At 45.0% G+C, this 12684-nt stretch overlaps 1 pseudogene across 1 annotated transcript in view; it reads left to right on the top strand.

The window, feature by feature from the left end:
• LOC311104322 (ras-related protein Rab-26-like) overlaps positions 1-12684 on the top strand; it is a 118975-nt pseudogene that overhangs the window by 75461 nt on the left and 30830 nt on the right. Inside the window, exon 5 of the transcript in view lies at positions 918-970. The product of the transcript in view is annotated as a ras-related protein Rab-26-like (transcript). The remainder of the gene's footprint in view (positions 1-917; positions 971-12684) is intronic.

Raw genomic sequence — 12684 nt, 5'->3', positions numbered from 1 at the left:
ACCACTGTTTCTCTCTCTTCTCAGCATCTCTGTTGTGTTCCCTCTCCTACACCACTGTTTCTCTCTCTTCTCAGCATCTCTGTTGTGTTCCCTCCTACACCACTGTTTCTCTCTCTTCTCAGCATCTCTGTTGTGTTCTCCCTCTCCTATACCTACCTCTACTGTTTCACACTGTCTGTGGATCAGTTCAATGGGTAGCTATCTACTATATCACACTGTCTGGATCAGTTCAATGGGTAGCTATCTACTATATCACACTGTCTGTGGATCAGTTCAATGGGTAGCTATCTACTATATCACACTGTCTGTGGATCAGTTCAATGGGTAGCTATCTACTATATCACACTGTCTGTGGATCAGTTCAATTGGTAGAGATCTATCACACAATCTATCATTATGAACAGGAGCAGATGCAATGTTTGTTACGTCTTTTGAAATATATATTATGTATGAATTGCTTGTCATAAAGGATATATCTGAAAAGGAATGTTTACACATTTATAGTCCTTGTCCTCTCTGAGCCTGGGCAGGCCTGTCTTAATCAGGCTCACAGAGAGCAAGAAGGAGAATTGACTCTGTGTTATATGCCCTCCTCAGTAAAAATGAATAAAGGAACTCAGTCAACCGTGAACTAATTGGGAAGCCACAGGTTCAAATGAACTCTTCGTTGTCAATGGGTTCTGCCAGGCCTGCTAATTCACTAACATTTACTTTTGCTCTCCCCCACTTTCTCTCTCTGTCTCTCCCTGTCTCTGTCTCTCCCTGTCTCTGTCTCTGCCTGTCTCTGTCTCTCCCTGTCTCTGTCTCTCCCTGTCTCTGTGTCTCCCTGTCTCTGTCTCTCCCTGTCTCTGTCTCTCCCTGTCTCTGTCTCTCCCTGTCTCTATCGCCCTGTCTCTGTGTCTCCCTGTCTCGCTCAGCTCTCCTGTTGCTGTATGACGTGACCAACAGAACATCTTTTGACAACATCAAGGTAGGAGTCTCCATTTCTCTTTTTATTTTCTCTTCCCCTCTCTTTGTTTGTTGAAATGAGCCTGAAAACAGCCTGTAATAAGCAGACATTAGAGTACTTTCATAGAACCTATTTGGCTAATTATCACGTTAGAAGCTTTCTAAGTGACTTGGAGGGGTCGTTTGATAATGGAGAAAATATGTCTGTCTCTCTAGTGTCATTTTGTAACAAAGCCATAACAGTGTAATGATATATCATTATATTGCGCATGGGAGGGATGGAACATCCTGTCTTTTCTTTCTCTGCTGCTGCTGCACCTGTCAGCAAGAGGGAGGGGGGAGGGGGGGGGGGGGGGGGGGGAGGGCAAGGAGGCAGAAAGAAAGTGAGAGAAAGAGCAAGAGAGAAGAAGAGAGCGACAGAGTAAGAAAGAGAGATTGTACCTGTGTGTGTGTGTGTGTGTGTGTGTGTGTGTGTGTGTGTGTGTGTGTGTGATTGACAATGTAGCTTTAGCCCCTGTTTGTCCCAGTTGTCTGTGTGACTCGGTCTCCCTATAGGCTGCCTGTGGGACCGTCCCTCTGTCTGCCTGTCTTTCTGTCCGTCTGTCTCCCAGCCTGCATATCTCTCGCTCTCTCCTCATTACCAGAGCTCTCAGGGGAGCCTCTAACAGTGTGCTGATGGCCACCGAAACACACACAGACCTGATGGCCACTGAACGGATAGGACTCACAGGGTGTGTTTCTGTCACTCTGTGGTGTTGCCTCAGACCTGTGGTTAGTGTTTCTATTAGATGGAAAAATCAGGTGTTTTTCTGTCTAAGTGTTAAGTGGTTGTTTTTCTAACATCAAAGGTTTTTTAGGAAATAATTTGTAAAGCTTTACACCAAAGCATCAACAGTTGTGGCAATCATTGGTACATTGATTTGTATTCATTGTTTCCCTTACACCTCATGCCCATAAACTGGACCTGCTGCCTACCAGACCTGGGTTCAAATACTATTTGAAATTATTTAAAATACGTAATATGTGTTTGATTGAGCTTACCTGTTGCAATAATAATAATAATAATAATATGCCATTTAGCAGACGCTTTTATCCAAAGCGACTTACAGTCATGCGTGCATACATTTCTTGTGTATGGGTGGTCCCGGGGATCGAACCCACTACCTTGGCGTTACAAGCGCCGTGCTCTACCAGCTGAGCTACAGAGGACCACTAGAGATGTCCCACATTTTTTTTCCATTTATGAATGTGTTATTCAATGCGTTTCTATGGGCTTTAGTAGTAAAGGCCTAAATCAATATTTTATCAAATAATTTTCAGATTTTGTTTTGATACCTAAAGGGGTCCTAAAATTCCAAATCAAATAGCTAAATAGTCCATAGTATGACCATCCTAAAACAATTCCATATGTCATCTTAGCAAACCCCCCCCCCCCCCACCCCCCACCCCCCTACAACGTCTTAGACTCTAAATAATTAAATGTTAATCATGCAATGGAAGATTTGCATGAAAACTCTATTTGCATGTAAGGCGCTCAGGTTAGGATTTCAGGCCTGTTTTCAACTGATGTGTTCAACTTTAAATTAAACTGAACACAATGAGCAGGATTGGATGGCTGTAGCCAAGATAATATGTGTGTTAGCTCTGGATGAATAATGGTTTGGCCTCCTTCTGGCAGCAGCAGCAGGAACACTGGACCCAGATAACAGGATGAAGAATTGCGTAGATAAGAATTACCCAACCACTCACAAAGAAGACATTCATTATAAATCAAATCACATCAAATTGTATTTGTCACATGCGCCGAATACAACAGTGAAATGCTTGCTTACAAGCCCTAGACTTGGCGCTCCGGTAACGCTTGCTGTGCGGTAGCAGAGAGAACAGTCTATGACTAGGATGGCTGGAGTCTTTGATAGTTTTTAGGGCCTTCCTCTGACACCGCCTGGTATTGATGTCCTGGATGGCAGGAAGCTTGGCCCCAGTAATGTACTGGGCCGTACGCACTACCCTCTGTAGTGCCTTGCGGTCGGAGGCTGAGCAGTTGCCATACCAGGCAGTGATGCAACCAGTCAGTATGCTCTCGATGGTGCAGCTGTATAACTTTTTGAGGATCTGAGGACCCATGCCAAATATTTTCAGTCTCCTGAGGGGTAATAGGTTTCGTTGTGCCCTCTTCACGACTGTCTTGGTGTGTTTGGACCATGATAGTTTGTTGGTGATGTGGACACCAAGGAACTTGAAGCTCTCAACCTGCTCCACTACAGCCCCGTCGATGAGAATGGGGGCGTGCTCGGTCCTCTTCTTTTTTCTGTAGTCCACAATCATCTCCTTTGTCTTGATCACGTTGAGGGAGAGGTTGTTATCCTGGCATCACACGGCCAGGTCTCTGACCTCCTCCCTATTGGCTGTCTCATCGTTGTCGGCAAACTTAATGATGGTGTTTGAGTCGTGCCTGGCCATGCAGTCATGGGTGAACAGGGAGTACAGGAGGATGATTGCATCATCTGTGGATCTGTTGGGGCGGTATGCAAATTGGAGTGGGTCTAGGGTTTCTGGGATAATGGTGTTGATGTGAGCCATGACCAGCCTTTCAAAGTACTTCATGACTACAGACATGAGTGCTACGGGTCGGTAGTCATTTAGGCAGGTTACCTTAGTGTTCTTGGGCACAGGGACTATGGTGGTCTGCTTGAAACATGTTGGTATTACAGACTCAGTCAGGGACATGTTGAAAATGTCAGTGAAGACACTTGCCAGTTGGTCAGTGCATGCTCGGCGTACACGTCTTGGTAATCCGTCTTTTTAAAGGTCTTACTCACATCGGCTACGGAGAGCGTGATCACACAGTGGTCCGGAACAGCTGATGCTCTCATGCATGCTTCAGTGTTGCTTGCCTCGAAGCGAGCATAGAAGTAATTTAGCTCGTCTAGGAGGCTTCTGTCACTGGGCAGCTCGCGGCTGTGCTTCCCTTTGTATTCTGTAATAGTTTGCAAGCCCGACGAGCGTCGGCGCCGGTGTAGTACGCTTTGCCTGTTTGATGGTTCGTCGGAGGGCATAGCGGGATTTCTTATAAGTGTCCGGGTTAGAGTCCCGCTCCTTGAAAGCGGCAGCTTAACCCTTTAGCTCAGTGCGGATGTTGCCTGTAATCCATGGCTTCTGGTTGGGACTGTCTTGGTGTGTTTGGACCATGATAGTTTGTTGGTGATGTGGACACCAAGGAACTTGAAGCTCTCAACCTGCTCCACTACAGCCCCGTCGATGAGAATGGGGGCGTGCTCGGTCCTCTTCTTTTTTCTGTAGTCCACAATCATCTCCTTTGTCTTGATCACGTTGAGGGAGAGGTTGTTATCCTGGCATCACACGGCCAGGTCTCTGACCTCCTCCCTATTGGCTGTCTCATCGTTGTCAGCAAACTTAATGATGGTGTTTGAGTCGTGCCTGGCCATGCAGTCATGGGTGAACAGGGAGTACAGGAGGATGATTGCATCATCTGTGGATCTGTTGGGGCGGTATGCAAATTGGAGTGGGTCTAGGGTTTCTGGGATAATGGTGTTGATGTGAGCCATGACCAGCCTTTCAAAGTACTTCATGACTACAGACATGAGTGCTACGGGTCGGTAGTCATTTAGGCAGGTTACCTTAGTGTTCTTGGGCACAGGGACTATGGTGGTCTGCTTGAAACATGTTGGTATTACAGACTCAGTCAGGGACATGTTGAAAATGTCAGTGAAGACACTTGCCAGTTGGTCAGCGCATGCTCGGCGTACACGTCCTGGTAATCCGTCTTTATAAAGGTCTTACTCACATCGGCTACGGAGAGCGTGATCACACAGTGGTCCGGAACAGCTGATGCTCTCATGCATGCTTCAGTGTTGCTTGCCTCGAAGCGAGCATAGAAGTAATTTAGCTCGTCTAGGAGGCTTCTGTCACTGGGCAGCTCGCGGCTGTGCTTCCCTTTGTATTCTGTAATAGTTTGCAAGCCCAACGAGCGTCGGCGCCGGTGTAGTACGCTTTGCCTGTTTGATGGTTCGTCGGAGGGCATAGCGGGATTTCTTATAAGTGTCCGGGTTAGAGTCCCGCTCCTTGAAAGCGGCAGCTTAACCCTTTAGCTCAGTGCGGATGTTGCCTGTAATCCATGGCTTCTGGTTGGGATATGTGCGTACGGTCATTGTGGGGAAGACGTCATCGATGCACTTATTGATGAAGCCAGTGACTGATGTGGTATACTCCTCAATGCCATCGGAAGAATCCCGAACATATTCCAGTCTGTGCTAGCAAAACAGTCCTGTAGCTTAGCATCTGCGTCATCTGACCACTTCTTTATTGACCTAGTCACTGGTGCTTCCTGCTTTAGTTTTTGCTTGTAAACAGTAATCAGGAGGATAGAGTTATGGTCAGATTTGCCAAATGGAGGGCGAGGGAGAGCTTTGTTACGTGTCTCTGTGTGTGGAGGAAAGGTGGTCTAGAGTTGTTTTTTTTGTTTTTTCTGTGGTTGCACATTTAACATGCTGGTAGATATTAGTTAAAACGGATTTAAGTTTCCCTGCATTAAAGTCCCCAGTCACTGGGAGCACCGCCTCTGGATGAGCATTTTCCTGTTTGCTTATGGCCTTACACAACTCATTGAGTGCGGTCTTAGTGCCAGCATCGGTTTGTGGTGGTAAATAGACAGCTACGAAAAATATAGATGAAAACTCTCTTGATAGTGTGGTCTACAGCTTATCATGAGATACTCTACCTCAGGCGAGCAAAACCTCGAGACTTCCTTAATATTAGATTTCGTGCAACAGCTGTTGTTTACAAATATACACAGACCGCCACCCCTTGTCTTACCGGAGGTAGCTGTTCTATCTTGCCGATGCAGCGTATATCCCGCCAGCTGTATGTTATCCATGTCATCGTTCAGCAATACTTGGTGAAACATAAGATATTACAGTTTTTAATGTCCCGTTGGTAGGATATCCTCGATCTTAGTTTGTCTATTTTGTTATCCAATGATTGTACATTGGCTAATATAACTGATGGTAGAGGGTGATAATCCACTCTCCGTCGGATCCTTACAAGACCTACGTCCCCGATATCTCTGTCTCTTTCTCATGCGAATGATGGAGATTTGGGCCTTGTCAGGTGTCTGAAGAAAATCCTTCGCGTCCGACTCCTTAAAGAATAAATCTTCGTCCAGTACGAGGTGAGTAATCGCTGTCCTGATATCCAGAAGATATTTTCGGTCATAAGAGACGTTGGCAGAAACATTATCTACAAAATAAGTTACAAATAACGCGAAAAAACACGCACAATTGTTTAGGAGGCCGTAAAATGGCAGCCATCTCCTCCGGCACCATTTTAGACAGCTATGTAGATATCTATGACATTTACATTTACGTCATTTAGCAGACGCTCTTATCCAGAGCGACTTACAAATTGGTGCATTCACCCTATAGCCAGTGGGATAACCACTTTACAATTTTTTTTTTTTTTTGGGGGGGGGGGGGGGTAGAAGGATTACTTTATCCTATCCCAGGTATTCCTTAAAGAGGTGGGGTTTCAAATGTCTCCAGAAGGTGGTGAGTGACTCCGCTGTCCTGGCGTCGTGAGGGAGCTTGTTCCAGTTTGAGTTAGTTGTTCCAGAATATGAGTTATGTGATTTATTGCATTGTAGTCCAAGTCCCGTTTTTCTTCTGTATTAAGTAGGGGTCTAAAATGTCGGTATCTTTCCCAGGTTTTACAGAATTCCAGGTAGGAGGATTATTCTCGCCTGATTCCAGGAATGTTTCAACCAGGACTCCTGTGAAGTCTGGACATTTTGGGAAAGATAGTCATTTTGCAACCCCAGTATGAATTAGATATGAAGGATTGTATTTTCTTATATCAGTGAGATCTTACTGGTCAAAATGACTACTATAAGGTAGGTTTTATAGGCTTGTGTGCTGCTTATAAATATAATAAAGATCTTGTATTTCTGTGGTGTCCCATGCCTCTGTTTGTGTCATCATTTGCTATAGCTTCATTATAGGACTCTTCTTCAAAGGGCTTTCTGACTATACATTCTAACTTGCATGGGAAGGCAATTTGGTTCATAATGCCATCATGTCTGATTGCGGTACATGGGACGAAATGTTAACAATTCTATCATCATTTATTTCTACAATATGTGAGCTTGTGTCAGGGCCAGGGCAGAACCATGGGGTGAGCCGTGAAGTTGAAGAAGGGAAGAGAGAGAGAGAGCTCCATATGTGGTGTGTTGGTAGTGGGCTCATGCGTCACCCATTTTCTGGCAGACACTACCAGCACAGTACTTAATTCTTAAGAACTACACTCTTAGAAAAAAGTGTTCCAAAGGGGTTCTTTGGTTGTCCCCATAGGAGAACCCTTTTTGGTTCCAGGTATAACTATTTTGGGTTCCATGTAGAACCATCTGTGGAAAGGGTTTTACAAAAGGGTTCTACCTGGAACCAAAAGTGTTCTACCTGGAACCAAAAGTGTTATTCAAAGGGTTCTTCTATGGGGACAGCCGAAGAACCGTTTTAAGTTCTAGATAGCACCTTCTGGTGTTGTCTCCTCAAAGTGGACTTCCTATACAACAGAAGGTGTGGTCATTCTTAACAGCCATGGGAGATGAGAGTCCTTTAGAAGAAGGGATTTAGAGAAGAGAGGACAGAGGGATAAAGATAGAGTTGTTGTTGTTGCCGCTTACTTCAAACAGATAAATATGGTTTGGCCATCTGCCCAGAGACGATGACTATAAAGCCAGACGTACTCCTGGAGAGGCTGCTGTGTCTCACCCTCACTTACTGTCACTACCACTGAGAGAGGGAGGGAATGAGAGACAGTGGGAGAGACAGAGCAGGAGTCAGGGAGAGAGAGATGGACTTTGGCAAGCTATTCCATCTCTTCTCTCCTCACCTGACATGACCTCTCCTTTCTTCTCCTCCCCTCTCTTTTACTTCCTTGTCCTCACTTCTCCTCGCCTCCTACCTTCCTATCTCCTCTCCTCTCTTTTCAGATCCCCTGTTCTCCTGTCCCCTCTTTCCCTCCCTCTCCTATCCTCTCCTCCTCTCATCTCTCTTGCCTTGGCATCCTCATTCAGTCACTGAAGATTACAGCTGAGGAGACACACTGACGGGCTGCAGATGCCCAGCGGTGCTCCGCTGCCTAACGACCATAACGAGCGCTAATACATGTTAATGAATGCTAATGGTGATGGATACCAAGAAACAGGTCGAAGAAGAAGCAAAAAACGAGCGGGCCAAGGCTTCGATCCTCTATCCCCCTAACCCTCTATCGCCCCCCTGCCATGCATCAGTCTAGCCCCAGAAAGGATTGGAGAGGCACACGCATCAGAACTCCAGGAGACCTGCTGAGAATTGCCCGTGGAAGAGCTACTGATAATCAAGGTCATGGTTAATCCAGTGTCTTTCAAAACTAACTGACTTTAAACTGTTAGCCAGTAGTATTGCTAAAATTCCTTTAAAAGGGCACTTCGTCACTTTTTAACATATAGTATCTCACAAAAGTGAGTACACCCCTCACATTTTTGTAAATATTTGAGTATATCTTTGCTACAATGTAAAGTAGTGAGTGTACAGCTTGTATAACAGTGTACATTTGCTGTCCCCTCAAAATAACAACACACAGCCATTAATGTCTAAACCGCTGGCAACAAAAGTGAGTACACCCCTAAGTGAAAATGTCCAAATTGGACCCAAAGTGTCAATATTTTGTGTGGCCACCATCATTTTCCAGCACTGCCTTAACCCTCTTGGGCATGGAGTTCACCAGAGCTTCACAGGTTGCCACTGGAGTCCTCTTCCACTCCTCCATGATGACATCACAGAGCTGGTGGATGTTAGAGACCTTGCACTCATCCACCTTCCATTTAAGGATGCCCCACAGATGCTCAATAGGGTTTCGGTCTGGAGACATGCTTGGCCAGTCCATCACCTTTACCCTCAGCTTCTTTAGCAAGGCAGTGGTCGTCTTGGAGGTGTGTTTTGGGGTCGTTATCATGTTGGAATACTGCCCTGCGGCCCAGTCTCCGAAGGGAGGGGATCATGCTCTGCTTCAGTATGTCACAGTACATGTTGGCATTCATGGTTCCCTCAATGAACTGTAGCTCCCCAGTGCCGGCAGCACTCATGCAGCCCCAGATCATTACACTCCCACCACCATGCTTGACTGTAGGCAAGACACACTTGTCTTTGTACTCCTCACCTGGTTGCCGCCACACACGCTTGACACCATCTGAACCAAATAAGTTTATCTTGGTCTCATCAGACCACAGGACATGGTTCCAGTAATCCATGTCCTTAGTCTGCTTGTCTTCAGCAAACTGTTTGCAGGCTTTCTTGTGCATCATCTTTAGAAGAGGCTTCCTTCTGGGACCACAGCCATGCAGACCAATTTGATGCAGTGTGCGGCGTATGGTCTGAGCACTGACAGGCTGACCCCCCACCCCTTCAACCTCTGCAGCAATGCTGGCAGCACTCATACGTCTATTTCCCAAAGACAACCTCTGGATATGACGCTGAGCACGTGCACGCAACTTCTTTGGTCGACCATGGCGAGGCCTGTTCTGAGTGGAACCTGTCCTGTTAAACCGCTGTATGGTCTTGGCCACGTGCTGCAGCTCAGTTTTAGGGTCTTGGCAATCTTCTTATAGCCCAGGCCATCTTTATGTAGAGCAACAATTATTTTTTTCAGCTCCTCAGAGAGTTCTTTGCCATGAGGTGCCATGTTGAACTTCCAGTGACCAGTATGAGGGAGTGTGAGAGCGATGACACCAAATTTAACACACCTGCTCCCCATTCACACCTGAGACCTTGTAACACTAACGAGTCACATGACACCGGGGAGGGAAAATGGCTAATTGGGCACAATTTGGACATTTTCACTTAGGGGTGTACTCACTTTTGTTGCCAGCGGTTTAGACATTAATGGCTGTGTTGAGTTATTTTGAGGGGACAGCAAATTTACACTGTTATACAAGCTGTACACTCACTACTTTACATTGTAGCAAAGTGTCATTTCTTCAGTGTTGTCACATGAAAAGATATACTCAAATATTTACAAAAATGTGAGGGGTGTACTCACTTTTGTGAGATACTGTATATATTCGTTTTCTCCAGCATCATTCCAGTGTCTACACGTGAAAATTGGGATTTAATACATTCTTTAGTCAAGACCAAGAAAAGGTCCCACGAAAAATACCCCTTATGTGGTGGTCATTTTCAAAAATGTCAGGCAGAGAGAGGGACACACGTTGGACCCAGTGATGTAGTGGTAAAAAAATAGGTTTGTAAACTCCGATCGCCGGTCGCTCTGAATAAAGTAAGGCTCCCTAAACTTTCAATATTTTGGGTAAACGCTTGAGTAAATTAAAATTAAAAAGGTGCGTAAACGGCTTTGACGTGCTTTTACCCTTCACTACATCACTGATTGTACCCCTGGAGACTTATCGCTAGTTACTGTGGTCAGTGCTTCTATGAATCAGGGAATTGTTTTCCTTATTGAACTGACCAGAAGACAAATTGGCCACTTTCAGACATTTTAATGGGAATAACCTCTGTGACCTTTCAGCAGAGGAATAAATGTTTTTAAATCAGAATACAGGCTTGCAGGAGGAATATCCAGGGTTCTACTGTATAAACAAGCAAGTCCAAAGTAATTAATGCATAATCTAAGATATGTATAGTTCTTAATCGACTCAGTAAGTGTGTGGAACAAGAAAATAATCCAATCCTGAATACGAGTCTATTTGTCTCTTTTGCTGCTGTGAAATGTAGTCCAGTGTCAGTGGTCCTATTCCTATATGTAATGGTGTAGTTCTATTGATGACGCTGGCCCAGTAAGGGCAGTTACAGGCTGGAATTCCAACGCACCAGCTATTGTAATGTCATGAATTATTTTTGTGTCAAACTAGTCTACTTCCTATGAACACAGAGCTTATTCTGAAGGCTGCAAGCATCTACCTGTATGGAGAGTCTACCTAGCAATAGTTATTCTGGTTTGTTTTTACAGTAAAACCCAGATCCATTCTGTGATTGTATTCGACCATAGAGAAAAAGAGCTACTGAGCCTAGTGTTGTTCTGTTCACTTAGAGTTTCTTCCTCCAGGGTGCATCTAGCGGTGGCTGTGCAGTGACCTGGCACTGATCCAGGTATCTGCTCTGCTTGCAGCACCAAAGCCACTCAGCTTTATAACCACATGACCGATCAATGTCTCCAAATTGAATTGGGAATGTTCACTCTGAATAAACTGCACACTTTTTCATGTGCAATTTGAATCAGCACTGTTCACCCTCCAGATGTTCTATCTGCATTGAGGCTGTGTGTGTGTTTGTGTGTGTGTGTCTTTGCGTTTCTGTGCATGTGTCTTTCTGCATCTGTGCATGCATGTGTGTGGGTGTGTGCTTGTACATGCCTGCATTTGTGCACACTCTTCAGACAGAGGAGAGACCACTGAAGGTAACATCAGTAGAATTGAAACCTTTTGTTTTAAGGATAAATATTCAGTGCTAGGAAATGTAACACGTTAATGTCTTCAACCATAAACATTTACCATGGAGCAGAGAACGTGAGGAAAATAGTTTCTCGTGAGTGATACCTTGTGTATTCCCCAGAGAGGATGGAAACAGAGTAAACAAACTGTCTGGGATTCACAGGTCTGTGAAAAATTGTGTTGTGTCTGTTGTCTGTAGATAGTGTCACACAAGATAAATGGCTCGCTCCAGTACTGTGCAGTTTGTCCGAAATACATGTTTCCCCCTCACTCAGAGAATCGCAATGAATATCATAGGTCCTACTAAAACTGCAAACGTTCATCTGTCTGTTTTTCACCGGTTCCAGAAACGACCTCCCTTTCTCTTTAATCTCAAACCCATTTAATATACACTACATGACCAAAAGTATGTGGACACCTGCTCATCGAACATCTCATTCCAAAATCATGGGCATTAATATGGAGTTGGTCCCCCCTTTGATGCTACAACAGCCTCCACTCTTCTGGGAAGGCTTTCCACTAGATCTTGGAACATTGCTGCAGGGACTTGCTTCTATTCAGCCACAAGAGCATTAGGCCTGGCTTGCAGTCGGCATTGAGGTCAGGGTTCTGTGCAGGCCAGTCAAGTTCTTCCACGCCGATCTCGACAAACCATTTCTGTATCTTTGTTTGGCATTTACATTCCATTCCACCTCTCCCTCTTCTATTGAAATGCATGAAAACTTTCAAATATAAATGTCTAACTTTGTATTGATACATTCCCTATTTGGGGAAAAACCTATTCACCAGAGTAATGTGTATCGTGTTCTGCCAAGGACATAGGCTTTGTCCCAAATGGTACCCTATACCTTATGTAGTGCACAACTTTTGACCAGGGTCTATAGGGCTCTGGTCAAAATAAGTGCACTATGTAGGGAATAGGGTGCCATTTGGGACACAACCATAAGGCTTTGTGAGCTGAATACATTCCAGGCCTGCAGTATAATTGCCCATCACTGTCAGTGTGTGTAACGCATAATAGGTGCTAATGCAGGACTTTTTTTTACACCTGCTTCAATTAGGCCCATGAAGAGGACGCATGCCACTGAGGGGCTGACACTGACATGAGGGGGTGTAGAGATCATGCTAAGTGTGATAGCACGCCTGGGTACAGGCGGCAGTGTGATGGTTGTACTAATGTTAATTGATTCCAACCAATGTGGGATGTGTGGAATTTTCAAAAGGAGGAAAGGAGA

Source organism: Coregonus lavaretus, assembly GCF_964263955.1.
Source record: "Coregonus lavaretus genome assembly, chromosome: 28".
NCBI classification, from domain to species: domain Eukaryota; kingdom Metazoa; phylum Chordata; class Actinopteri; order Salmoniformes; family Salmonidae; genus Coregonus; species Coregonus lavaretus.
This window is presented reverse-complemented; position numbering and strand designations above follow the sequence as displayed.